At 54.6% G+C, this 26,422-nt stretch overlaps 1 long non-coding RNA gene across 1 annotated transcript; it reads left to right on the top strand.

Moving 5' to 3' along the window:
• The first annotated feature begins 22,895 nt into the window (after positions 1-22,895).
• On the top strand, positions 22,896-25,954 carry LOC136293615 (uncharacterized). Its single transcript, XR_010722194.1, has 3 exons — positions 22,896-22,980; positions 24,143-24,365; positions 24,527-25,954. It is a non-coding gene; the product is annotated as an uncharacterized lncRNA (long non-coding RNA).
• Positions 25,955-26,422: the final 468 nt, after the last annotated feature.

Here is a 26,422-nt window from a genome sequence, read left to right as displayed (position 1 = left end):
GGCATCAGTCTTAGCATTTCTGATCTCTGTGCTCCTCAGCCAGGTGCCTTTGTCTCAGCTGCTTGGACACTCATCAGAATCCATCTCTCTTCACAAGCATCCAGTCCGATGCCTTTTCAGGTCTGGTTCTGAGCTGTACTGACAGCCGTGCACCGCCCTGATCCATTCCGGCGGGTTAGGTCTTGTGAGAATGCAAAGACAGGTGGAGGATTCTGACCGTAGGATTCTCGGGCATCCATCTCTGCGTCTCTTGGGATAAGTCATCCCGATGGCATCTTGTTCCTGCAGGGTTCTCTGAGCCTGGCCAGCTCACCTTCCGTCTCACCTCGGTCATCTCATTCCGAGTTCTCTGGACCCTCAGGGTCATTCTTCTTGCCCAGAGTTTTCTGTCCCTGTTGCGTCCCCTCGTTTGTCCTGTGCTGTGTCACGGGTGTTGGTGTGTGTTTGGCCCGGAGCTGCTCTGCCTTGCTGCTCAGTCTGGGTGTAGGGGTACGAGGGTAATAGTCCTGGGGGCTTGAAATTTGTGATGTGGGGTGTGGTTAGACTGTAGAGGGTATTCCTAGATTGCCACAAGATGTCTGGAGCTGTCAAGGTATCCTGCAGCACTCTGACTTTTGTCCTGACTCTGTTTCAGATGCAGAGAGATGAAATCTGTGGCAGAGCCCCCCATCCTGGGTGAGGGGGCTCCCCTGAGAAGGTCAGTCCCTGTTTCTGTTTGCAGGGGAGGTGTAAATGATGGCTGTGTTACAGCTCTGTTCTTTGTCTTTATTTTTAGGTGGTGAAGCCGGATCTCAGCAGTCAAGCTGACGTGGGCGAGGTGAGCAGTGACGGGTGGACAGAAGCCGTTGCTATTGTTCAAGCCTCACTCGCTGGTGCAACTCTAAGCCTCCGTTATTGTGCGTTTTAGGGAGTCCACTCGCAGGAGGCCGAGCTCCCCTCTCACCAACGGGACGACAGACCCGCGTCACCTCACCCGTGAGCCCTCCGGGAGCATTCCAGGAGTCTGTGATGGAGCCTTGATCTTCTCCTTGTGAAGGCCCCATCCAGGTAGGCTTGGATAACGGCCGAGGAGTTGAGGTGAGTCAGGGAGGAGAAGGAGGGAGGGTCCCCTCAAGTTCCAGCGCTGCCACGTCACCTTGTCTGCTCTTTACCCAGGCAGACCCTGCGACGCCGGCGTTGGCCTCTGAGCGCAGCTGAAGCGCGGGGCCGAGGACACAGGCAAGCTTAGGAGACAGTGAGTAGCAGAATTGTCGGGTTTTGGGTGATGGGCTGCTAAGATCACGCATTCACGTTTGGTTTTCTTTGTTGTAGCTGACTAAGAGACAACAGCCCGGCGACAGCAGGAGTTTCCCTGAGGGAGAGGCGGCCTTCTTTGGCACCCGGCGTGGATTCTCATCCCCAGACGTCCAAGAGATAAGTGGAGGGTTCAGAGCCACAGAGGGGATGAAAGTGGAGTGCTGGGTCAGGACTTGTCAGGAGGGGTTTTTGAGTCAGGTGTGGAGATAGGGATGTCCAAGATGTGCCAATTGAGAGTACAGGTGTACCAGCCCGACCCCACCCCTACCCCAGACCCGAAGGAGTAGCCCTAAAGACATGCCCGTTTCCCTGAGTGCAGGTACAGGCAGGAGCCCTTATGCAGGACAATGCCAGAAGGCCTGGCTGCGAGGTGTAGGGCTCTAAAGAAGTTGGGTTTAGAAGGGGGGAGGTGTAGCCACACACACAGAGGCTGAGGTAAAGGACTCGAGGACTAGAGGACACACGGTGAAACTCAGGGGAACAGGCTAGGATACAAGTCAGAGTACAGGTGTAGCGGCCCTCACAGCACTGCTACCAGCACACTTCCCCTGAGAGCAGGTGCAGGCAGCAGCCCTAGTGCAGGAACACACCAGAAGCTCTGACCTGTGCAGACACTGTCAGGCTAGGGCCAGGCAGGAAGCGATAGTGGGGAGCAGGATCCAACAGGGCTGGGGATAACGGGGGTTTCCCGCCCCACCCACCCTGGGATTCCCTGTCTCTCCGCAGCCGGTGGAAGTGCTCCTGATTCCCTCTCGAGGCGGCGGTTGGTAAGGCTTCGTGCCTTTTGCCACCGCAAAGAGTTCGGCTCTGTCAGCCTCTGCCCTGTCTCAGGGCCACGTTTCTTAGGGTAGGCAGGGAACAACTGTGGATGTACCTGTCCTGCGTGCGGGACAGCTCTTGGGACCCTAACGGTGCAGAGCGTCCCCGGCTGCAAGGTCTAGGGCTCTGAAGAAGCAGGCTTCAGAAGGGGGGAGGTTACAGTGATACACACAGAGGCTGAGGTAAAGGACTCAAGGACTAGAGAACACACAGTGAAAATCAGGGGTACAGCCTAGGATACAAGTCAGAGTACAGGCATCCCGGCCCTCACAGCGCTGCTGCCAACACCGTTTCCCTGAGAGCAGGTGCCGGCAGCAATCCTAACGCAAGACAAGGCCAGAAGTCCTGAGAGGTGCAGGCAGTAGCCCTAAGCTAGGGCCAGGCAGGAAGTGACAGTGGTGGGGCAGAGTCCACAGGGTTGAGGTTCACCGGGGATGTCCACCCTGCGTTCCTGTCCTGCTCTAACCGGGGATGCTCACAGCCCTAATGGAGGCCACGGTGGGTGGGCTCGGTGCCAGTAACGCCTCTAAGGCTTTGGCGCTGCGAGCGTCGGCCTCCGAGCTCAGCTGAAGCACGCACGGGGCCCGAGGGCCCGGTCCTGCTTAAGAGACGGTGAGTAGCAGAGCTGCTGGGTTTTGGCTGATGTGCAGCTAAGATTATGCTTTGATATTTGGTTTTCTTTATCGTAGCTGACTAGGAGACAGCAGCCCAGTGACGGGAGGAATTTCCCAGAGGCATAGGCGGCCTTCTTTGGGGCCCAGCGTGGATTCACCTCCCCAGACATCTGAGAGATAAGTGGAGGGCTCGGAACTAGGGAGGGGATGAAAGTGGGGTACCAGGGCAGGGATCACTGGGAGGGATTTTTCGAGTCGGGTTTGGAGATGGGGATGTCCCAGATGTGACCCCTTAGGCTACATGAAGGGAAAGTCTCATTTTTCATGTCAGTGCTGAGGTGTGCAGAGCAGAGCAGTCCTGGTGTGTGTTGTGTCACTTGTCTGTTGTGCACTCTGTCTGTTTGGTGTCTTGTCTTTTCCTTTAGTCCTTTCAGGGGCCTGTCCAAACCCCTGGCATCAGTCTTAGCATTTCTGATCTCTGTGCTCCTCAGCCGGGTGCCTTTGTCTCAGCTGCTCGGACACTCATCAGAATCCATCTCTCTTCACAAGCATCCAGTCCGATGCCTTTTCAGGTCTTGTTCTGAGCTGTACTGACAGCCGTGCACCGCCCTGATCCATTCCGGCGGGTTAGGTCTTGTGAGAATGCAAAGACAGGTGGAGGATTCTGACCGTAGGATTCTCGGGCATCCATCTCTGCGTCTCTTGGGATAAGTCATCCCGATGGCATCTTGTTCCTGCAGGGTTCTCTGAGCCTGGCCAGCTCACCTTCCGTCTCACCTCGGTCATCTCATTCCGAGTTCTCTGGACCCTCAGGGTCATTCTTCTTGCCCAGAGTTTTCTGTCCCTGTTGCGTCCCCTCGTTTGTCCTGTGCTGTGTCACGGGTGTTGGTGTGTGTTTGGCCCGGAGCTGCTCTGCCTTGCTGCTCAGTCTGGGTGTAGGGGTACGAGGGTAATAGTCCTGGGGGCTTGAAATTTGTGATGTGGGGTGTGGTTAGACTGTAGAGGGTATTCCTAGATTGCCACAAGATGTCTGGAGCTGTCAAGGTATCCTGCAGCACTCTGACTTTTGTCCTGACTCTGTTTCAGATGCAGAGAGATGAAATCTGTGGCAGAGCCCCCCATCCTGGGTGAGGGGGCTCCCCTGAGAAGGTCAGTCCCTGTTTCTGTTTGCAGGGGAGGTGTAAATGATGGCTGTGTTACAGCTCTGTTCTTTGTCTTTATTTTTAGGTGGTGAAGCCGGATCTCAGCAGTCAAGCTGACGTGGGCGAGGTGAGCAGTGACGGGTGGACAGAAGCCGTTGCTATTGTTCAAGCCTCACTCGCTGGTGCAACTCTAAGCCTCCGTTATTGTGCGTTTTAGGGAGTCCACTCGCAGGAGGCCGAGCTCCCCTCTCACCAACGGGACGACAGACCCGCGTCACCTCACCCGTGAGCCCTCCGGGAGCATTCCAGGAGTCTGTGATGGAGCCTTGATCTTCTCCTTGTGAAGGCCCCATCCAGGTAGGCTTGGATAACGGCCGAGGAGTTGAGGTGAGTCAGGGAGGAGAAGGAGGGAGGGTCCCCTCAAGTTCCAGCGCTGCCACGTCACCTTGTCTGCTCTTTACCCAGGCAGACCCTGCGACGCCGGCGTTGGCCTCTGAGCGCAGCTGAAGCGCGGGGCCGAGGACACAGGCAAGCTTAGGAGACAGTGAGTAGCAGAATTGTCGGGTTTTGGGTGATGGGCTGCTAAGATCACGCATTCACGTTTGGTTTTCTTTGTTGTAGCTGACTAAGAGACAACAGCCCGGCGACAGCAGGAGTTTCCCTGAGGGAGAGGCGGCCTTCTTTGGCACCCGGCGTGGATTCTCATCCCCAGACGTCCAAGAGATAAGTGGAGGGTTCAGAGCCACAGAGGGGATGAAAGTGGAGTGCTGGGTCAGGACTTGTCAGGAGGGGTTTTTGAGTCAGGTGTGGAGATAGGGATGTCCAAGATGTGCCAATTGAGAGTACAGGTGTACCAGCCCGACCCCACCCCTACCCCAGACCCGAAGGAGTAGCCCTAAAGACATGCCCGTTTCCCTGAGTGCAGGTACAGGCAGGAGCCCTTATGCAGGACAATGCCAGAAGGCCTGGCTGCGAGGTGTAGGGCTCTAAAGAAGTTGGGTTTAGAAGGGGGGAGGTGTAGCCACACACACAGAGGCTGAGGTAAAGGACTCGAGGACTAGAGGACACACGGTGAAACTCAGGGGAACAGGCTAGGATACAAGTCAGAGTACAGGTGTAGCGGCCCTCACAGCACTGCTACCAGCACACTTCCCCTGAGAGCAGGTGCAGGCAGCAGCCCTAGTGCAGGAACACACCAGAAGCTCTGACCTGTGCAGACACTGTCAGGCTAGGGCCAGGCAGGAAGCGATAGTGGGGAGCAGGATCCAACAGGGCTGGGGATAACGGGGGTTTCCCGCCCCACCCACCCTGGGATTCCCTGTCTCTCCGCAGCCGGTGGAAGTGCTCCTGATTCCCTCTCGAGGCGGCGGTTGGTAAGGCTTCGTGCCTTTTGCCACCGCAAAGAGTTCGGCTCTGTCAGCCTCTGCCCTGTCTCAGGGCCACGTTTCTTAGGGTAGGCAGGGAACAACTGTGGATGTACCTGTCCTGCGTGCGGGACAGCTCTTGGGACCCTAACGGTGCAGAGCGTCCCCGGCTGCAAGGTCTAGGGCTCTGAAGAAGCAGGCTTCAGAAGGGGGGAGGTTACAGTGATACACACAGAGGCTGAGGTAAAGGACTCAAGGACTAGAGAACACACAGTGAAAATCAGGGGTACAGCCTAGGATACAAGTCAGAGTACAGGCATCCCGGCCCTCACAGCGCTGCTGCCAACACCGTTTCCCTGAGAGCAGGTGCCGGCAGCAATCCTAACGCAAGACAAGGCCAGAAGTCCTGAGAGGTGCAGGCAGTAGCCCTAAGCTAGGGCCAGGCAGGAAGTGACAGTGGTGGGGCAGAGTCCACAGGGTTGAGGTTCACCGGGGATGTCCACCCTGCGTTCCTGTCCTGCTCTAACCGGGGATGCTCACAGCCCTAATGGAGGCCACGGTGGGTGGGCTCGGTGCCAGTAACGCCTCTAAGGCTTTGGCGCTGCGAGCGTCGGCCTCCGAGCTCAGCTGAAGCACGCACGGGGCCCGAGGGCCCGGTCCTGCTTAAGAGACGGTGAGTAGCAGAGCTGCTGGGTTTTGGCTGATGTGCAGCTAAGATTATGCTTTGATATTTGGTTTTCTTTATCGTAGCTGACTAGGAGACAGCAGCCCAGTGACGGGAGGAATTTCCCAGAGGCATAGGCGGCCTTCTTTGGGGCCCAGCGTGGATTCACCTCCCCAGACATCTGAGAGATAAGTGGAGGGCTCGGAACTAGGGAGGGGATGAAAGTGGGGTACCAGGGCAGGGATCACTGGGAGGGATTTTTCGAGTCGGGTTTGGAGATGGGGATGTCCCAGATGTGACCCCTTAGGCTACATGAAGGGAAAGTCTCATTTTTCATGTCAGTGCTGAGGTGTGCAGAGCAGAGCAGTCCTGGTGTGTGTTGTGTCACTTGTCTGTTGTGCACTCTGTCTGTTTGGTGTCTTGTCTTTTCCTTTAGTCCTTTCAGGGGCCTGTCCAAACCCCTGGCATCAGTCTTAGCATTTCTGATCTCTGTGCTCCTCAGCCGGGTGCCTTTGTCTCAGCTGCTCGGACACTCATCAGAATCCATCTCTCTTCACAAGCATCCAGTCCGATGCCTTTTCAGGTCTTGTTCTGAGCTGTACTGACAGCCGTGCACCGCCCTGATCCATTCCGGCGGGTTAGGTCTTGTGAGAATGCAAAGACAGGTGGAGGATTCTGACCGTAGGATTCTCGGGCATCCATCTCTGCGTCTCTTGGGATAAGTCATCCCGATGGCATCTTGTTCCTGCAGGGTTCTCTGAGCCTGGCCAGCTCACCTTCCGTCTCACCTCGGTCATCTCATTCCGAGTTCTCTGGACCCTCAGGGTCATTCTTCTTGCCCAGAGTTTTCTGTCCCTGTTGCGTCCCCTCGTTTGTCCTGTGCTGTGTCACGGGTGTTGGTGTGTGTTTGGCCCGGAGCTGCTCTGCCTTGCTGCTCAGTCTGGGTGTAGGGGTACGAGGGTAATAGTCCTGGGGGCTTGAAATTTGTGATGTGGGGTGTGGTTAGACTGTAGAGGGTATTCCTAGATTGCCACAAGATGTCTGGAGCTGTCAAGGTATCCTGCAGCACTCTGACTTTTGTCCTGACTCTGTTTCAGATGCAGAGAGATGAAATCTGTGGCAGAGCCCCCCATCCTGGGTGAGGGGGCTCCCCTGAGAAGGTCAGTCCCTGTTTCTGTTTGCAGGGGAGGTGTAAATGATGGCTGTGTTACAGCTCTGTTCTTTGTCTTTATTTTTAGGTGGTGAAGCCGGATCTCAGCAGTCAAGCTGACGTGGGCGAGGTGAGCAGTGACGGGTGGACAGAAGCCGTTGCTATTGTTCAAGCCTCACTCGCTGGTGCAACTCTAAGCCTCCGTTATTGTGCGTTTTAGGGAGTCCACTCGCAGGAGGCCGAGCTCCCCTCTCACCAACGGGACGACAGACCCGCGTCACCTCACCCGTGAGCCCTCCGGGAGCATTCCAGGAGTCTGTGATGGAGCCTTGATCTTCTCCTTGTGAAGGCCCCATCCAGGTAGGCTTGGATAACGGCCGAGGAGTTGAGGTGAGTCAGGGAGGAGAAGGAGGGAGGGTCCCCTCAAGTTCCAGCGCTGCCACGTCACCTTGTCTGCTCTTTACCCAGGCAGACCCTGCGACGCCGGCGTTGGCCTCTGAGCGCAGCTGAAGCGCGGGGCCGAGGACACAGGCAAGCTTAGGAGACAGTGAGTAGCAGAATTGTCGGGTTTTGGGTGATGGGCTGCTAAGATCACGCATTCACGTTTGGTTTTCTTTGTTGTAGCTGACTAAGAGACAACAGCCCGGCGACAGCAGGAGTTTCCCTGAGGGAGAGGCGGCCTTCTTTGGCACCCGGCGTGGATTCTCATCCCCAGACGTCCAAGAGATAAGTGGAGGGTTCAGAGCCACAGAGGGGATGAAAGTGGAGTGCTGGGTCAGGACTTGTCAGGAGGGGTTTTTGAGTCAGGTGTGGAGATAGGGATGTCCAAGATGTGCCAATTGAGAGTACAGGTGTACCAGCCCGACCCCACCCCTACCCCAGACCCGAAGGAGTAGCCCTAAAGACATGCCCGTTTCCCTGAGTGCAGGTACAGGCAGGAGCCCTTATGCAGGACAATGCCAGAAGGCCTGGCTGCGAGGTGTAGGGCTCTAAAGAAGTTGGGTTTAGAAGGGGGGAGGTGTAGCCACACACACAGAGGCTGAGGTAAAGGACTCGAGGACTAGAGGACACACGGTGAAACTCAGGGGAACAGGCTAGGATACAAGTCAGAGTACAGGTGTAGCGGCCCTCACAGCACTGCTACCAGCACACTTCCCCTGAGAGCAGGTGCAGGCAGCAGCCCTAGTGCAGGAACACACCAGAAGCTCTGACCTGTGCAGACACTGTCAGGCTAGGGCCAGGCAGGAAGCGATAGTGGGGAGCAGGATCCAACAGGGCTGGGGATAACGGGGGTTTCCCGCCCCACCCACCCTGGGATTCCCTGTCTCTCCGCAGCCGGTGGAAGTGCTCCTGATTCCCTCTCGAGGCGGCGGTTGGTAAGGCTTCGTGCCTTTTGCCACCGCAAAGAGTTCGGCTCTGTCAGCCTCTGCCCTGTCTCAGGGCCACGTTTCTTAGGGTAGGCAGGGAACAACTGTGGATGTACCTGTCCTGCGTGCGGGACAGCTCTTGGGACCCTAACGGTGCAGAGCGTCCCCGGCTGCAAGGTCTAGGGCTCTGAAGAAGCAGGCTTCAGAAGGGGGGAGGTTACAGTGATACACACAGAGGCTGAGGTAAAGGACTCAAGGACTAGAGAACACACAGTGAAAATCAGGGGTGCAGCCTAGGATACAAGTCAGAGTACAGGCATCCCGGCCCTCACAGCGCTGCTGCCAACACCGTTTCCCTGAGAGCAGGTGCCGGCAGCAATCCTAACGCAAGACAAGGCCAGAAGTCCTGAGAGGTGCAGGCAGTAGCCCTAAGCTAGGGCCAGGCAGGAAGTGACAGTGGTGGGGCAGAGTCCACAGGGTTGAGGTTCACCGGGGATGTCCACCCTGCGTTCCTGTCCTGCTCTAACCGGGGATGCTCACAGCCCTAATGGAGGCCACGGTGGGTGGGCTCGGTGCCAGTAACGCCTCTAAGGCTTTGGCGCTGCGAGCGTCGGCCTCCGAGCTCAGCTGAAGCACGCACGGGGCCCGAGGGCCCGGTCCTGCTTAAGAGACGGTGAGTAGCAGAGCTGCTGGGTTTTGGCTGATGTGCAGCTAAGATTATGCTTTGATATTTGGTTTTCTTTATCGTAGCTGACTAGGAGACAGCAGCCCAGTGACGGGAGGAATTTCCCAGAGGCATAGGCGGCCTTCTTTGGGGCCCAGCGTGGATTCACCTCCCCAGACATCTGAGAGATAAGTGGAGGGCTCGGAACTAGGGAGGGGATGAAAGTGGGGTACCAGGGCAGGGATCACTGGGAGGGATTTTTCGAGTCGGGTTTGGAGATGGGGATGTCCCAGATGTGACCCCTTAGGCTACATGAAGGGAAAGTCTCATTTTTCATGTCAGTGCTGAGGTGTGCAGAGCAGAGCAGTCCTGGTGTGTGTTGTGTCACTTGTCTGTTGTGCACTCTGTCTGTTTGGTGTCTTGTCTTTTCCTTTAGTCCTTTCAGGGGCCTGTCCAAACCCCTGGCATCAGTCTTAGCATTTCTGATCTCTGTGCTCCTCAGCCGGGTGCCTTTGTCTCAGCTGCTCGGACACTCATCAGAATCCATCTCTCTTCACAAGCATCCAGTCCGATGCCTTTTCAGGTCTTGTTCTGAGCTGTACTGACAGCCGTGCACCGCCCTGATCCATTCCGGCGGGTTAGGTCTTGTGAGAATGCAAAGACAGGTGGAGGATTCTGACCGTAGGATTCTCGGGCATCCATCTCTGCGTCTCTTGGGATAAGTCATCCCGATGGCATCTTGTTCCTGCAGGGTTCTCTGAGCCTGGCCAGCTCACCTTCCGTCTCACCTCGGTCATCTCATTCCGAGTTCTCTGGACCCTCAGGGTCATTCTTCTTGCCCAGAGTTTTCTGTCCCTGTTGCGTCCCCTCGTTTGTCCTGTGCTGTGTCACGGGTGTTGGTGTGTGTTTGGCCCGGAGCTGCTCTGCCTTGCTGCTCAGTCTGGGTGTAGGGGTACGAGGGTAATAGTCCTGGGGGCTTGAAATTTGTGATGTGGGGTGTGGTTAGACTGTAGAGGGTATTCCTAGATTGCCACAAGATGTGTGGAGCTGTCAAGGTATCCTGCAGCACTCTGACTTTTGTCCTGACTCTGTTTCAGATGCAGAGAGATGAAATCTGTGGCAGAGCCCCCCATCCTGGGTGAGGGGGCTCCCCTGAGAAGGTCAGTCCCTGTTTCTGTTTGCAGGGGAGGTGTAAATGATGGCTGTGTTACAGCTCTGTTCTTTGTCTTTATTTTTAGGTGGTGAAGCCGGATCTCAGCAGTCAAGCTGACGTGGGCGAGGTGAGCAGTGACGGGTGGACAGAAGCCGTTGCTATTGTTCAAGCCTCACTCGCTGGTGCAACTCTAAGCCTCCGTTATTGTGCGTTTTAGGGAGTCCACTCGCAGGAGGCCGAGCTCCCCTCTCACCAACGGGACGACAGACCCGCGTCACCTCACCCGTGAGCCCTCCGGGAGCATTCCAGGAGTCTGTGATGGAGCCTTGATCTTCTCCTTGTGAAGGCCCCATCCAGGTAGGCTTGGATAACGGCCGAGGAGTTGAGGTGAGTCAGGGAGGAGAAGGAGGGAGGGTCCCCTCAAGTTCCAGCGCTGCCACGTCACCTTGTCTGCTCTTTACCCAGGCAGACCCTGCGACGCCGGCGTTGGCCTCTGAGCGCAGCTGAAGCGCGGGGCCGAGGACACAGGCAAGCTTAGGAGACAGTGAGTAGCAGAATTGTCGGGTTTTGGGTGATGGGCTGCTAAGATCACGCATTCACGTTTGGTTTTCTTTGTTGTAGCTGACTAAGAGACAACAGCCCGGCGACAGCAGGAGTTTCCCTGAGGGAGAGGCGGCCTTCTTTGGCACCCGGCGTGGATTCTCATCCCCAGACGTCCAAGAGATAAGTGGAGGGTTCAGAGCCACAGAGGGGATGAAAGTGGAGTGCTGGGTCAGGACTTGTCAGGAGGGGTTTTTGAGTCAGGTGTGGAGATAGGGATGTCCAAGATGTGCCAATTGAGAGTACAGGTGTACCAGCCCGACCCCACCCCTACCCCAGACCCGAAGGAGTAGCCCTAAAGACATGCCCGTTTCCCTGAGTGCAGGTACAGGCAGGAGCCCTTATGCAGGACAATGCCAGAAGGCCTGGCTGCGAGGTGTAGGGCTCTAAAGAAGTTGGGTTTAGAAGGGGGGAGGTGTAGCCACACACACAGAGGCTGAGGTAAAGGACTCGAGGACTAGAGGACACACGGTGAAACTCAGGGGAACAGGCTAGGATACAAGTCAGAGTACAGGTGTAGCGGCCCTCACAGCACTGCTACCAGCACACTTCCCCTGAGAGCAGGTGCAGGCAGCAGCCCTAGTGCAGGAACACACCAGAAGCTCTGACCTGTGCAGACACTGTCAGGCTAGGGCCAGGCAGGAAGCGATAGTGGGGAGCAGGATCCAACAGGGCTGGGGATAACGGGGGTTTCCCGCCCCACCCACCCTGGGATTCCCTGTCTCTCCGCAGCCGGTGGAAGTGCTCCTGATTCCCTCTCGAGGCGGCGGTTGGTAAGGCTTCGTGCCTTTTGCCACCGCAAAGAGTTCGGCTCTGTCAGCCTCTGCCCTGTCTCAGGGCCACGTTTCTTAGGGTAGGCAGGGAACAACTGTGGATGTACCTGTCCTGCGTGCGGGACAGCTCTTGGGACCCTAACGGTGCAGAGCGTCCCCGGCTGCAAGGTCTAGGGCTCTGAAGAAGCAGGCTTCAGAAGGGGGGAGGTTACAGTGATACACACAGAGGCTGAGGTAAAGGACTCAAGGACTAGAGAACACACAGTGAAAATCAGGGGTGCAGCCTAGGATACAAGTCAGAGTACAGGCATCCCGGCCCTCACAGCGCTGCTGCCAACACCGTTTCCCTGAGAGCAGGTGCCGGCAGCAATCCTAACGCAAGACAAGGCCAGAAGTCCTGAGAGGTGCAGGCAGTAGCCCTAAGCTAGGGCCAGGCAGGAAGTGACAGTGGTGGGGCAGAGTCCACAGGGTTGAGGTTCACCGGGGATGTCCACCCTGCGTTCCTGTCCTGCTCTAACCGGGGATGCTCACAGCCCTAATGGAGGCCACGGTGGGTGGGCTCGGTGCCAGTAACGCCTCTAAGGCTTTGGCGCTGCGAGCGTCGGCCTCCGAGCTCAGCTGAAGCACGCACGGGGCCCGAGGGCCCGGTCCTGCTTAAGAGACGGTGAGTAGCAGAGCTGCTGGGTTTTGGCTGATGTGCAGCTAAGATTATGCTTTGATATTTGGTTTTCTTTATCGTAGCTGACTAGGAGACAGCAGCCCAGTGACGGGAGGAATTTCCCAGAGGCATAGGCGGCCTTCTTTGGGGCCCAGCGTGGATTCACCTCCCCAGACATCTGAGAGATAAGTGGAGGGCTCGGAACTAGGGAGGGGATGAAAGTGGGGTACCAGGGCAGGGATCACTGGGAGGGATTTTTCGAGTCGGGTTTGGAGATGGGGATGTCCCAGATGTGACCCCTTAGGCTACATGAAGGGAAAGTCTCATTTTTCATGTCAGTGCTGAGGTGTGCAGAGCAGAGCAGTCCTGGTGTGTGTTGTGTCACTTGTCTGTTGTGCACTCTGTCTGTTTGGTGTCTTGTCTTTTCCTTTAGTCCTTTCAGGGGCCTGTCCAAACCCCTGGCATCAGTCTTAGCATTTCTGATCTCTGTGCTCCTCAGCCGGGTGCCTTTGTCTCAGCTGCTCGGACACTCATCAGAATCCATCTCTCTTCACAAGCATCCAGTCCGATGCCTTTTCAGGTCTTGTTCTGAGCTGTACTGACAGCCGTGCACCGCCCTGATCCATTCCGGCGGGTTAGGTCTTGTGAGAATGCAAAGACAGGTGGAGGATTCTGACCGTAGGATTCTCGGGCATCCATCTCTGCGTCTCTTGGGATAAGTCATCCCGATGGCATCTTGTTCCTGCAGGGTTCTCTGAGCCTGGCCAGCTCACCTTCCGTCTCACCTCGGTCATCTCATTCCGAGTTCTCTGGACCCTCAGGGTCATTCTTCTTGCCCAGAGTTTTCTGTCCCTGTTGCGTCCCCTCGTTTGTCCTGTGCTGTGTCACGGGTGTTGGTGTGTGTTTGGCCCGGAGCTGCTCTGCCTTGCTGCTCAGTCTGGGTGTAGGGGTACGAGGGTAATAGTCCTGGGGGCTTGAAATTTGTGATGTGGGGTGTGGTTAGACTGTAGAGGGTATTCCTAGATTGCCACAAGATGTCTGGAGCTGTCAAGGTATCCTGCAGCACTCTGACTTTTGTCCTGACTCTGTTTCAGATGCAGAGAGATGAAATCTGTGGCAGAGCCCCCCATCCTGGGTGAGGGGGCTCCCCTGAGAAGGTCAGTCCCTGTTTCTGTTTGCAGGGGAGGTGTAAATGATGGCTGTGTTACAGCTCTGTTCTTTGTCTTTATTTTTAGGTGGTGAAGCCGGATCTCAGCAGTCAAGCTGACGTGGGCGAGGTGAGCAGTGACGGGTGGACAGAAGCCGTTGCTATTGTTCAAGCCTCACTCGCTGGTGCAACTCTAAGCCTCCGTTATTGTGCGTTTTAGGGAGTCCACTCGCAGGAGGCCGAGCTCCCCTCTCACCAACGGGACGACAGACCCGCGTCACCTCACCCGTGAGCCCTCCGGGAGCATTCCAGGAGTCTGTGATGGAGCCTTGATCTTCTCCTTGTGAAGGCCCCATCCAGGTAGGCTTGGATAACGGCCGAGGAGTTGAGGTGAGTCAGGGAGGAGAAGGAGGGAGGGTCCCCTCAAGTTCCAGCGCTGCCACGTCACCTTGTCTGCTCTTTACCCAGGCAGACCCTGCGACGCCGGCGTTGGCCTCTGAGCGCAGCTGAAGCGCGGGGCCGAGGACACAGGCAAGCTTAGGAGACAGTGAGTAGCAGAATTGTCGGGTTTTGGGTGATGGGCTGCTAAGATCACGCATTCACGTTTGGTTTTCTTTGTTGTAGCTGACTAAGAGACAACAGCCCGGCGACAGCAGGAGTTTCCCTGAGGGAGAGGCGGCCTTCTTTGGCACCCGGCGTGGATTCTCATCCCCAGACGTCCAAGAGATAAGTGGAGGGTTCAGAGCCACAGAGGGGATGAAAGTGGAGTGCTGGGTCAGGACTTGTCAGGAGGGGTTTTTGAGTCAGGTGTGGAGATAGGGATGTCCAAGATGTGCCAATTGAGAGTACAGGTGTACCAGCCCGACCCCACCCCTACCCCAGACCCGAAGGAGTAGCCCTAAAGACATGCCCGTTTCCCTGAGTGCAGGTACAGGCAGGAGCCCTTATGCAGGACAATGCCAGAAGGCCTGGCTGCGAGGTGTAGGGCTCTAAAGAAGTTGGGTTTAGAAGGGGGGAGGTGTAGCCACACACACAGAGGCTGAGGTAAAGGACTCGAGGACTAGAGGACACACGGTGAAACTCAGGGGAACAGGCTAGGATACAAGTCAGAGTACAGGTGTAGCGGCCCTCACAGCACTGCTACCAGCACACTTCCCCTGAGAGCAGGTGCAGGCAGCAGCCCTAGTGCAGGAACACACCAGAAGCTCTGACCTGTGCAGACACTGTCAGGCTAGGGCCAGGCAGGAAGCGATAGTGGGGAGCAGGATCCAACAGGGCTGGGGATAACGGGGGTTTCCCGCCCCACCCACCCTGGGATTCCCTGTCTCTCCGCAGCCGGTGGAAGTGCTCCTGATTCCCTCTCGAGGCGGCGGTTGGTAAGGCTTCGTGCCTTTTGCCACCGCAAAGAGTTCGGCTCTGTCAGCCTCTGCCCTGTCTCAGGGCCACGTTTCTTAGGGTAGGCAGGGAACAACTGTGGATGTACCTGTCCTGCGTGCGGGACAGCTCTTGGGACCCTAACGGTGCAGAGCGTCCCCGGCTGCAAGGTCTAGGGCTCTGAAGAAGCAGGCTTCAGAAGGGGGGAGGTTACAGTGATACACACAGAGGCTGAGGTAAAGGACTCAAGGACTAGAGAACACACAGTGAAAATCAGGGGTACAGCCTAGGATACAAGTCAGAGTACAGGCATCCCGGCCCTCACAGCGCTGCTGCCAACACCGTTTCCCTGAGAGCAGGTGCCGGCAGCAATCCTAACGCAAGACAAGGCCAGAAGTCCTGAGAGGTGCAGGCAGTAGCCCTAAGCTAGGGCCAGGCAGGAAGTGACAGTGGTGGGGCAGAGTCCACAGGGTTGAGGTTCACCGGGGATGTCCACCCTGCGTTCCTGTCCTGCTCTAACCGGGGATGCTCACAGCCCTAATGGAGGCCACGGTGGGTGGGCTCGGTGCCAGTAACGCCTCTAAGGCTTTGGCGCTGCGAGCGTCGGCCTCCGAGCTCAGCTGAAGCACGCACGGGGCCCGAGGGCCCGGTCCTGCTTAAGAGACGGTGAGTAGCAGAGCTGCTGGGTTTTGGCTGATGTGCAGCTAAGATTATGCTTTGATATTTGGTTTTCTTTATCGTAGCTGACTAGGAGACAGCAGCCCAGTGACGGGAGGAATTTCCCAGAGGCATAGGCGGCCTTCTTTGGGGCCCAGCGTGGATTCACCTCCCCAGACATCTGAGAGATAAGTGGAGGGCTCGGAACTAGGGAGGGGATGAAAGTGGGGTACCAGGGCAGGGATCACTGGGAGGGATTTTTCGAGTCGGGTTTGGAGATGGGGATGTCCCAGATGTGACCCCTTAGGCTACATGAAGGGAAAGTCTCATTTTTCATGTCAGTGCTGAGGTGTGCAGAGCAGAGCAGTCCTGGTGTGTGTTGTGTCACTTGTCTGTTGTGCACTCTGTCTGTTTGGTGTCTTGTCTTTTCCTTTAGTCCTTTCAGGGGCCTGTCCAAACCCCTGGCATCAGTCTTAGCATTTCTGATCTCTGTGCTCCTCAGCCGGGTGCCTTTGTCTCAGCTGCTCGGACACTCATCAGAATCCATCTCTCTTCACAAGCATCCAGTCCGATGCCTTTTCAGGTCTTGTTCTGAGCTGTACTGACAGCCGTGCACCGCCCTGATCCATTCCGGCGGGTTAGGTCTTGTGAGAATGCAAAGACAGGTGGAGGATTCTGACCGTAGGATTCTCGGGCATCCATCTCTGCGTCTCTTGGGATAAGTCATCCCGATGGCATCTTGTTCCTGCAGGGTTCTCTGAGCCTGGCCAGCTCACCTTCCGTCTCACCTCGGTCATCTCATTCCGAGTTCTCTGGACCCTCAGGGTCATTCTTCTTGCCCAGAGTTTTCTGTCCCTGTTGCGTCCCCTCGTTTGTCCTGTGCTGTGTCACGGGTGTTGGTGTGTGTTTGGCCCGGAGCTGCTCTGCCTTGCTGCTCAGTCTGGGTGTAGGGGTACGAGGGTAATAGTCCTGGGGGCTTGAAATTTGTGATGTGGGGTGTGGTTAGACTGTAGAGGGTATTCCTAGATTGCCACAAGATGTCTGGAGCTGTCAAGGTATCCTGCAGCACTCTGACTTTTGTCCTGACTCTGTTTCAGATGCAGAGAGATGAAATCTGTGGCAGAGCCCCCCATCCTGGGTGAGGGGGCTCCCCTGAGAAGGTCAGTCCCTGTTTCTGTTTGCAGGGGAGGTGTAAATGATGGCTGTGTTACAGCTCTGTTCTTTGTCTTTATTTTTAGGTGGTGAAGCCGGATCTCAGCAGTCAAGCTGACGTGGGCGAGGTGAGCAGTGACGGGTGGACAGAAGCCGTTGCTATTGTTCAAGCCTCACTCGCTGGTGCAACTCTAAGCCTCCGTTATTGTGCGTTTTAGGGAGTCCACTCGCAGGAGGCCGAGCTCCCCTCTCACCAACGGGACGACAGACCCGCGTCACCTCACCCGTGAGCCCTCCGGGAGCATTCCAGGAGTCTGTGATGGAGCCTTGATCTTCTCCTTGTGAAGGCCCCATCCAGGTAGGCTTGGATAACGGCCGAGGAGTTGAGGTGAGTCAGGGAGGAGAAGGAGGGAGGGTCCCCTCAAGTTCCAGCGCTGCCACGTCACCTTGTCTGCTCTTTACCCAGGCAGACCCTGCGACGCCGGCGTTGGCCTCTGAGCGCAGCTGAAGCGCGGGGCCGAGGACACAGGCAAGCTTAGGAGACAGTGAGTAGCAGAATTGTCGGGTTTTGGGTGATGGGCTGCTAAGATCACGCATTCACGTTTGGTTTTCTTTGTTGTAGCTGACTAAGAGACAACAGCCCGGCGACAGCAGGAGTTTCCCTGAGGGAGAGGCGGCCTTCTTTGGCACCCGGCGTGGATTCTCATCCCCAGACGTCCAAGAGATAAGTGGAGGGTTCAGAGCCACAGAGGGGATGAAAGTGGAGTGCTGGGTCAGGACTTGTCAGGAGGGGTTTTTGAGTCAGGTGTGGAGATAGGGATGTCCAAGATGTGCCAATTGAGAGTACAGGTGTACCAGCCCGACCCCACCCCTACCCCAGACCCGAAGGAGTAGCCCTAAAGACATGCCCGTTTCCCTGAGTGCAGGTACAGGCAGGAGCCCTTATGCAGGACAATGCCAGAAGGCCTGGCTGCGAGGTGTAGGGCTCTAAAGAAGTTGGGTTTAGAAGGGGGGAGGTGTAGCCACACACACAGAGGCTGAGGTAAAGGACTCGAGGACTAGAGGACACACGGTGAAACTCAGGGGAACAGGCTAGGATACAAGTCAGAGTACAGGTGTAGCGGCCCTCACAGCACTGCTACCAGCACACTTCCCCTGAGAGCAGGTGCAGGCAGCAGCCCTAGTGCAGGAACACACCAGAAGCTCTGACCTGTGCAGACACTGTCAGGCTAGGGCCAGGCAGGAAGCGATAGTGGGGAGCAGGATCCAACAGGGCTGGGGATAACGGGGGTTTCCCGCCCCACCCACCCTGGGATTCCCTGTCTCTCCGCAGCCGGTGGAAGTGCTCCTGATTCCCTCTCGAGGCGGCGGTTGGTAAGGCTTCGTGCCTTTTGCCACCGCAAAGAGTTCGGCTCTGTCAGCCTCTGCCCTGTCTCAGGGCCACGTTTCTTAGGGTAGGCAGGGAACAACTGTGGATGTACCTGTCCTGCGTGCGGGACAGCTCTTGGGACCCTAACGGTGCAGAGCGTCCCCGGCTGCAAGGTCTAGGGCTCTGAAGAAGCAGGCTTCAGAAGGGGGGAGGTTACAGTGATACACACAGAGGCTGAGGTAAAGGACTCAAGGACTAGAGAACACACAGTGAAAATCAGGGGTGCAGCCTAGGATACAAGTCAGAGTACAGGCATCCCGGCCCTCACAGCGCTGCTGCCAACACCGTTTCCCTGAGAGCAGGTGCCGGCAGCAATCCTAACGCAAGACAAGGCCAGAAGTCCTGAGAGGTGCAGGCAGTAGCCCTAAGCTAGGGCCAGGCAGGAAGTGACAGTGGTGGGGCAGAGTCCACAGGGTTGAGGTTCACCGGGGATGTCCACCCTGCGTTCCTGTCCTGCTCTAACCGGGGATGCTCACAGCCCTAATGGAGGCCACGGTGGGTGGGCTCGGTGCCAGTAACGCCTCTAAGGCTTTGGCGCTGCGAGCGTCGGCCTCCGAGCTCAGCTGAAGCACGCACGGGGCCCGAGGGCCCGGTCCTGCTTAAGAGACGGTGAGTAGCAGAGCTGCTGGGTTTTGGCTGATGTGCAGCTAAGATTATGCTTTGATATTTGGTTTTCTTTATCGTAGCTGACTAGGAGACAGCAGCCCAGTGACGGGAGGAATTTCCCAGAGGCATAGGCGGCCTTCTTTGGGGCCCAGCGTGGATTCACCTCCCCAGACATCTGAGAGATAAGTGGAGGGCTCGGAACTAGGGAGGGGATGAAAGTGGGGTACCAGGGCAGGGATCACTGGGAGGGATTTTTCGAGTCGGGTTTGGAGATGGGGATGTCCCAGATGTGACCCCTTAGGCTACATGAAGGGAAAGTCTCATTTTTCATGTCAGTGCTGAGGTGTGCAGAGCAGAGCAGTCCTGGTGTGTGTTGTGTCACTTGTCTGTTGTGCACTCTGTCTGTTTGGTGTCTTGTCTTTTCCTTTAGTCCTTTCAGGGGCCTGTCCAAACCCCTGGCATCAGTCTTAGCATTTCTGATCTCTGTGCTCCTCAGCCGGGTGCCTTTGTCTCAGCTGCTCGGACACTCATCAGAATCCATCTCTCTTCACAAGCATCCAGTCCGATGCCTTTTCAGGTCTTGTTCTGAGCTGTACTGACAGCCGTGCACCGCCCTGATCCATTCCGGCGGGTTAGGTCTTGTGAGAATGCAAAGACAGGTGGAGGATTCTGACCGTAGGATTCTCGGGCATCCATCTCTGCGTCTCTTGGGATAAGTCATCCCGATGGCATCTTGTTCCTGCAGGGTTCTCTGAGCCTGGCCAGCTCACCTTCCGTCTCACCTCGGTCATCTCATTCCGAGTTCTCTGGACCCTCAGGGTCATTCTTCTTGCCCAGAGTTTTCTGTCCCTGTTGCGTCCCCTCGTTTGTCCTGTGCTGTGTCACGGGTGTTGGTGTGTGTTTGGCCCGGAGCTGCTCTGCCTTGCTGCTCAGTCTGGGTGTAGGGGTACGAGGGTAATAGTCCTGGGGGCTTGAAATTTGTGATGTGGGGTGTGGTTAGACTGTAGAGGGTATTCCTAGATTGCCACAAGATGTGTGGAGCTGTCAAGGTATCCTGCAGCACTCTGACTTTTGTCCTGACTCTGTTTCAGATGCAGAGAGATGAAATCTGTGGCAGAGCCCCCCATCCTGGGTGAGGGGGCTCCCCTGAGAAGGTCAGTCCCTGTTTCTGTTTGCAGGGGAGGTGTAAATGATGGCTGTGTTACAGCTCTGTTCTTTGTCTTTATTTTTAGGTGGTGAAGCCGGATCTCAGCAGTCAAGCTGACGTGGGCGAGGTGAGCAGTGACGGGTGGACAGAAGCCGTTGCTATTGTTCAAGCCTCACTCGCTGGTGCAACTCTAAGCCTCCGTTATTGTGCGTTTTAGGGAGTCCACTCGCAGGAGGCCGAGCTCCCCTCTCACCAACGGGACGACAGACCCGCGTCACCTCACCCGTGAGCCCTCCGGGAGCATTCCAGGAGTCTGTGATGGAGCCTTGATCTTCTCCTTGTGAAGGCCCCATCCAGGTAGGCTTGGATAACGGCCGAGGAGTTGAGGTGAGTCAGGGAGGAGAAGGAGGGAGGGTCCCCTCAAGTTCCAGCGCTGCCACGTCACCTTGTCTGCTCTTTACCCAGGCAGACCCTGCGACGCCGGCGTTGGCCTCTGAGCGCAGCTGAAGCGCGGGGCCGAGGACACAGGCAAGCTTAGGAGACAGTGAGTAGCAGAATTGTCGGGTTTTGGGTGATGGGCTGCTAAGATCACGCATTCACGTTTGGTTTTCTTTGTTGTAGCTGACTAAGAGACAACAGCCCGGCGACAGCAGGAGTTTCCCTGAGGGAGAGGCGGCCTTCTTTGGCACCCGGCGTGGATTCTCATCCCCAGACGTCCAAGAGATAAGTGGAGGGTTCAGAGCCACAGAGGGGATGAAAGTGGAGTGCTGGGTCAGGACTTGTCAGGAGGGGTTTTTGAGTCAGGTGTGGAGATAGGGATGTCCAAGATGTGCCAATTGAGAGTACAGGTGTACCAGCCCGACCCCACCCCTACCCCAGACCCGAAGGAGTAGCCCTAAAGACATGCCCGTTTCCCTGAGTGCAGGTACAGGCAGGAGCCCTTATGCAGGACAATGCCAGAAGGCCTGGCTGCGAGGTGTAGGGCTCTAAAGAAGTTGGGTTTAGAAGGGGGGAGGTGTAGCCACACACACAGAGGCTGAGGTAAAGGACTCGAGGACTAGAGGACACACGGTGAAACTCAGGGGAACAGGCTAGGATACAAGTCAGAGTACAGGTGTAGCGGCCCTCACAGCACTGCTACCAGCACACTTCCCCTGAGAGCAGGTGCAGGCAGCAGCCCTAGTGCAGGAACACACCAGAAGCTCTGACCTGTGCAGACACTGTCAGGCTAGGGCCAGGCAGGAAGCGATAGTGGGGAGCAGGATCCAACAGGGCTGGGGATAACGGGGTTTCCCGCCCACCCACCCTGGGATTCCCTGTCTCTCCGCAGCCGGTGGAAGTGCTCCTGATTCCCTCTCGAGGCGGCGGTTGGTAAGGCTTCGTGCCTTTTGCCACCGCAAAGAGTTCGGCTCTGTCAGCCTCTGCCCTGTCTCAGGGCCACGTTTCTTAGGGTAGGCAGGGAACAACTGTGGATGTACCTGTCCTGCGTGCGGGACAGCTCATGGGACCCTAACGGTGCAGAGCGTCCCCGGCTGCAAGGTCTAGGGCTCTGAAGAAGCAGGCTTCAGAAGGGGGGAGGTTACAGTGATACACACAGAGGCTGAGGTAAAGGACTCAAGGACTAGAGAACACACAGTGAAAATCAGGGGTACAGCCTAGGATACAAGTCAGAGTACAGGCATCCCGGCCCTCACTGCGCTGCTGCCAACACCGTTTCCCTGAGAGCAGGTGCCGGCAGCAATCCTAACGCAAGACAAGGCCAGAAGTCCTGAGAGGTGCAGGCAGTAGCCCTAAGCTAGGGCCAGGCAGGAAGTGACAGTGGTGGGGCAGAGTCCACAGGGTTGAGGTTCACCGGGGATGTCCACCCTGCGTTCCTGTCCTGCTCTAACCGGGGATGCTCACAGCCCTAATGGAGGCCACGGTGGTGGGCTCGGTGCCAGTAACGCCTCTAAGGCTTTGGCGCTGCGAGCGTCGGCCTCCGAGCTCAGCTGAAGCACGCACGGGGCCCGAGGGCCCGGTCCTGCTTAAGAGACGGTGAGTAGCAGAGCTGCTGGGTTTTGGCTGATGTGCAGCTAAGATTATGCTTTGATATTTGGTTTTCTTTATCGTAGCTGCTGACTAGGAGACAGCAGCCCAGTGACGGGAGGAATTTCCCAGAGGCATAGGCGGCCTTCTTTGGGGCCCAGCGTGGATTCACCTCCCCAGACATCTGAGAGATAAGTGGAGGGCTCGGAACTAGGGAGGGGATGAAAGTGGGGTACCAGGGCAGGGATCACTGGGAGGGATTTTTCGAGTCGGGTTTGGAGATGGGGATGTCCCAGATGTGACCCCTTAGGCTACATGAAGGGAAAGTCTCATTTTTCATGTCAGTGCTGAGGTGTGCAGAGCAGAGCAGTCCTGGTGTGTGTTGTGTCACTTGTCTGTTGTGCACTCTGTCTGTTTGGTGTCTTGTCTTTTCCTTTAGTCCTTTCAGGGGCCTGTCCAAACCCCTGGCATCAGTCTTAGCATTTCTGATCTCTGTGCTCCTCAGCCGGGTGCCTTTGTCTCAGCTGCTCGGACACTCATCAGAATCCATCTCTCTTCACAAGCATCCAGTCCGATGCCTTTTCAGGTCTTGTTCTGAGCTGTACTGACAGCCGTGCACCGCCCTGATCCATTCCGGCGGGTTAGGTCTTGTGAGAATGCAAAGACAGGTGGAGGATTCTGACCGTAGGATTCTCGGGCATCCATCTCTGCGTCTCTTGGGATAAGTCATCCCGATGGCATCTTGTTCCTGCAGGGTTCTCTGAGCCTGGCCAGCTCACCTTCCGTCTCACCTCGGTCATCTCATTCCGAGTTCTCTGGACCCTCAGGGTCATTCTTCTTGCCCAGAGTTTTCTGTCCCTGTTGCGTCCCCTCGTTTGTCCTGTGCTGTGTCACGGGTGTTGGTGTGTGTTTGGCCCGGAGCTGCTCTGCCTTGCTGCTCAGTCTGGGTGTAGGGGTACGAGGGTAATAGTCCTGGGGGCTTGAAATTTGTGATGTGGGGTGTGGTTAGACTGTAGAGGGTATTCCTAGATTGCCACAAGATGTGTGGAGCTGTCAAGGTATCCTGCAGCACTCTGACTTTTGTCCTGACTCTGTTTCAGATGCAGAGAGATGAAATCTGTGGCAGAGCCCCCCATCCTGGGGGAGGGGCTCCCCTGAGAAGATCGATCGCTATTCAAGGTGAGAGTCACACATTTCACATTTATTGGCACTCCAGTGCAGGCCACCTGCGTTTACAGCTTCAAACAGGTGAGTCCCTTGGTAACCCCCCTGGGCAGCAGCTGGAGCCTGCTCCGGGCTGGGCTGAGGGAGCAAACACTTGTGGCTGACACAGCTCCACACTGAGGGTACTTGGGAAAACACCTGGCTTGTCCTGGAATTTTTTTTTTTGAGCTTTTGACAAGGTTTTAATCATCACCTTGGTAAAAATAAATGGTAAGGACTGAAAACATGAGAGGCTGGCAGGTTATACGCACGAAAGAAAGCTTGTTTTTTCTTAAATATTTGTGCAGCCTATATCTTAATTTTGAGACTCTTTTTTGGTCAACTTTATTGTAAAAACCCCTTATTTTCAAGTTAGCTGCTTCAATAATGAATTTGTTTTACAAATAGCCGCTAATGTCCGAAGGTTAAAGCACTAACACCAGCATCCCACCTCTTTTATTTTTGCAGCAAAATTTTATCTTTACTAAACTTGAAACTTGATGTTTTTGCAGGTAGTAAGTTAAAGAAGGTGTTTATCTGCCCATCACTGATAGTCAGGGTCATGAAGAAATTGCTCTAGTGTTCTAAAATAAATACAGATTTTTAGGCCTCTCCCATTCTCTCTGACTAGCAACATGTGAATTGATTTTTGATCTCCTTTCTGTTGGTGTCTGTGGGTTTTAAGCGGCATGGAGAAGGTGTCTGTGGACATGGCACCCAGGGAATGGTGCTGGGAAGGGCAGGATGGAAAGGAGCTGCTCAGGAATCCAGAGCAGCAGTGGAGTGGGAGCTGGTGCTGCTGCCTCAGTCACACCCTCCTGGACAGTCTGTGCAGTGATAATATTCCTACTTTCCTTCCTGAACCTGGGGTTGGAGGAGAACACGAGTCTTGGCATTGATGGAAAGGGGAACTCGAGGGAAAAACTGCTGTTTGTGTCCTTAGAGAGCAGTGGGAAGAGCCTGGGAGAAATCCTGGCTGGCTGAGGGATCCTTGTGTCCCCTCGGGAATAAATCCCTGCGTCTCCTCAGCCCTGCTGGTTTGCAGTAGCGTTTGCACACCTTTCGCTGCAGCTGTGGTTCTTAATAACTGGAAGTCCAGGGATTCTGGGCGATTCCCATAAGTTCTCCTGTTTTGTAGGAGCTGCACGGTGAGGTCAGCATTCTGAGGGAGGCCCTGGCACAGCTGCCAAGGGCAAGGAACGTGGAGCATCCCGGGGCTTCTCCCGCCCGAGTTTCTCCTGGAGCGTGCTGCGTGTCGTGCCGGATGTTTAACCCGGGTTTGGGGTGTTCTCCTGCAGTCCCAGCTCTAACTGCTGCCCCCGAGCCCCGGCCTTGCTCTGTCCCAGCACTGAACCTGGCAGGTGGGTGTGCTTTTCCAGCCCTTGAATCCCACGGGCAATCCCAGATTCCCGGAGCTCCCCGAGGCACAGCCTGGCCTCCCTCCCTGGGAGCTGCACCTCAGTCTGCCTGGACCAAGGCCATCCTGTTTGAGACTTTATTCCTGTTGCTTTTCCTCTTGCAGGTAGTTGGCGAAAAGGAGAGAGCCAGTAGGAAGTGAAGCCACTGGAAGGCCTTATCCCAGTCCAAGGTTGGATGGGAGTAACTGGACCTGTTGAATTCCCACTTCCCTTTAAATCAGAGCAGAGGAAGCAGATTTTAAACCATCATTCCATGAACTTTCACCAACTTCATGACTCTTGCAAAAGTTTTCAATGTTAGAAATTCCTGAGCTTGTTTTCCAGGCAGGCTTGGATTTGGATGTTATTCCTTCCTTTTAATTGAAGGAATAACTCAGATTTTCTCTCTGATTTTAGTAAGGGAATATTTATTTATTCCAATTTTCCATCCTAATTGGAATTTTTGTACCTTGTAGAGCACATTTCCAAGGAAATTTACCCAATTAATGTTGGTAAATCAGCAATTGTCCAGCACCATCTCCACAAAATTCTGTGAATTCCCAAGAAAACTTTGAAGTATTTATTTGCCACGATTCGTCTCTTTGTAAAGTTCAATTTACTGCATTTTTAATTACATAAATGCCATTAAAACATGAATCCAGGCCTAGCTGCTGTTCCTTGGACACAAGGGGCTGGTTCTTTCCTACCTTGGCACATTTGGATGTTTGTCCAAAATGAGCTTCCCACTAAAATAGAATTTGTTTCCAAGCAAAAGTGGGAATTGTCTAGAAAACCTTCTGTTGTGGGGGGCACTGGGTTTGTTTCCCTTATTGCTGCATAATTGTGGAAAGCCATGGCGCTTTTTTAGGCAGTGGCAGGAGGTGAGAGCTGCGTTTATTTAATTTTGTATTTTATTTTTTGTTATTTTTGTATTTTTGTGCTCTTTTGTTGTGGTTTTTCATGTTGCGTTTTGTGGTTTTTCAAAGACTTTTTCTTCAGTTTTTTAATTTTTATTTTTTTTCTTTAGCTATTTATTTACTTGTTAAAACTACTTTTCGTTTTTTATCTTAATTTTTTGTTTAAATTTTTTTTCCACTTTTTTGTTACTTTGAAATTTTTTTCTTTTGGTATTTTAATTTTATTTATTATTTTCTATAGTTTTGGTTTATTTTTTCATGTTTTCTTTGTTCCTTTTTTTTTTTTCCCCATACTCTTTCTTCCCCCGGGCGCCTGGGGGTTTGGCTGTTGGCAAGAAAGATGAGAAATGACCTCGGTGCCCGCTGGACGTCGGGATGTCATAGAGAGCGCAGTTGGCAAAAGCTCTGTATTTTCTGCTCCATAAAACTCCTGAAGGGAGAAAGCTGTGACCACCGTGGTGCCCTTTTTTCCTTCCCAGCCCCGACCAGGTCTCCTCCTACCCGTGCACAGTGTTACCAGCAGCAGCCTGCTGTCCAGGCTGTCGAGGCGTATTTCAGAGGGAGCAATAAAAACAAAGTAGACGTTTTATTTTGAACTCTCCGGCCCTGCTTGTTTATTAGCAAAGAACTCCAAAACAAAGCGAACAAAAAAAGAAAACCCACAAACTAAACTCCCCCGCAACCCACCAAAAAAACCCCATACAGATAGAGAAAATACACCCATATTATCTAAATAAAGATTAAAACTTTACCCCTTAGAAAACCAGGCTCATTTAATTCAAATAAATTGTGTTTCTGATGTGTTAGGTTAATGAATTCATCTAGTGTAAAATATCGTTTAAAATATAAACAAACGAATTTAAAAAATAATGAAAAAGAAAAATTACAGAAAGTATAGGATATGAAAAATAATATCAATAAAAATACACAATATATTATTACATACTACGTTTTATAAATATGTATAATATATGTAATATAAACATCTATAATGTACATAATAAACAAGATATTTAAATGAAATGTATTATTATTTATAACTGCGTTATAAATAATAAATTATTTCATATCTAGTTTTATATATTAAATATCTATAATAAATAT

The sequence above is a fragment of the Chamaea fasciata genome, unplaced genomic scaffold (genome assembly GCF_029207755.1).
Source record: "Chamaea fasciata isolate MVZ Bird 193981 ecotype frontalis unplaced genomic scaffold, bChaFas1.0.hap1 SCAF_9, whole genome shotgun sequence".
NCBI classification, from domain to species: Eukaryota; Metazoa; Chordata; class Aves; order Passeriformes; family Sylviidae; genus Chamaea; species Chamaea fasciata.
This window is presented reverse-complemented; position numbering and strand designations above follow the sequence as displayed.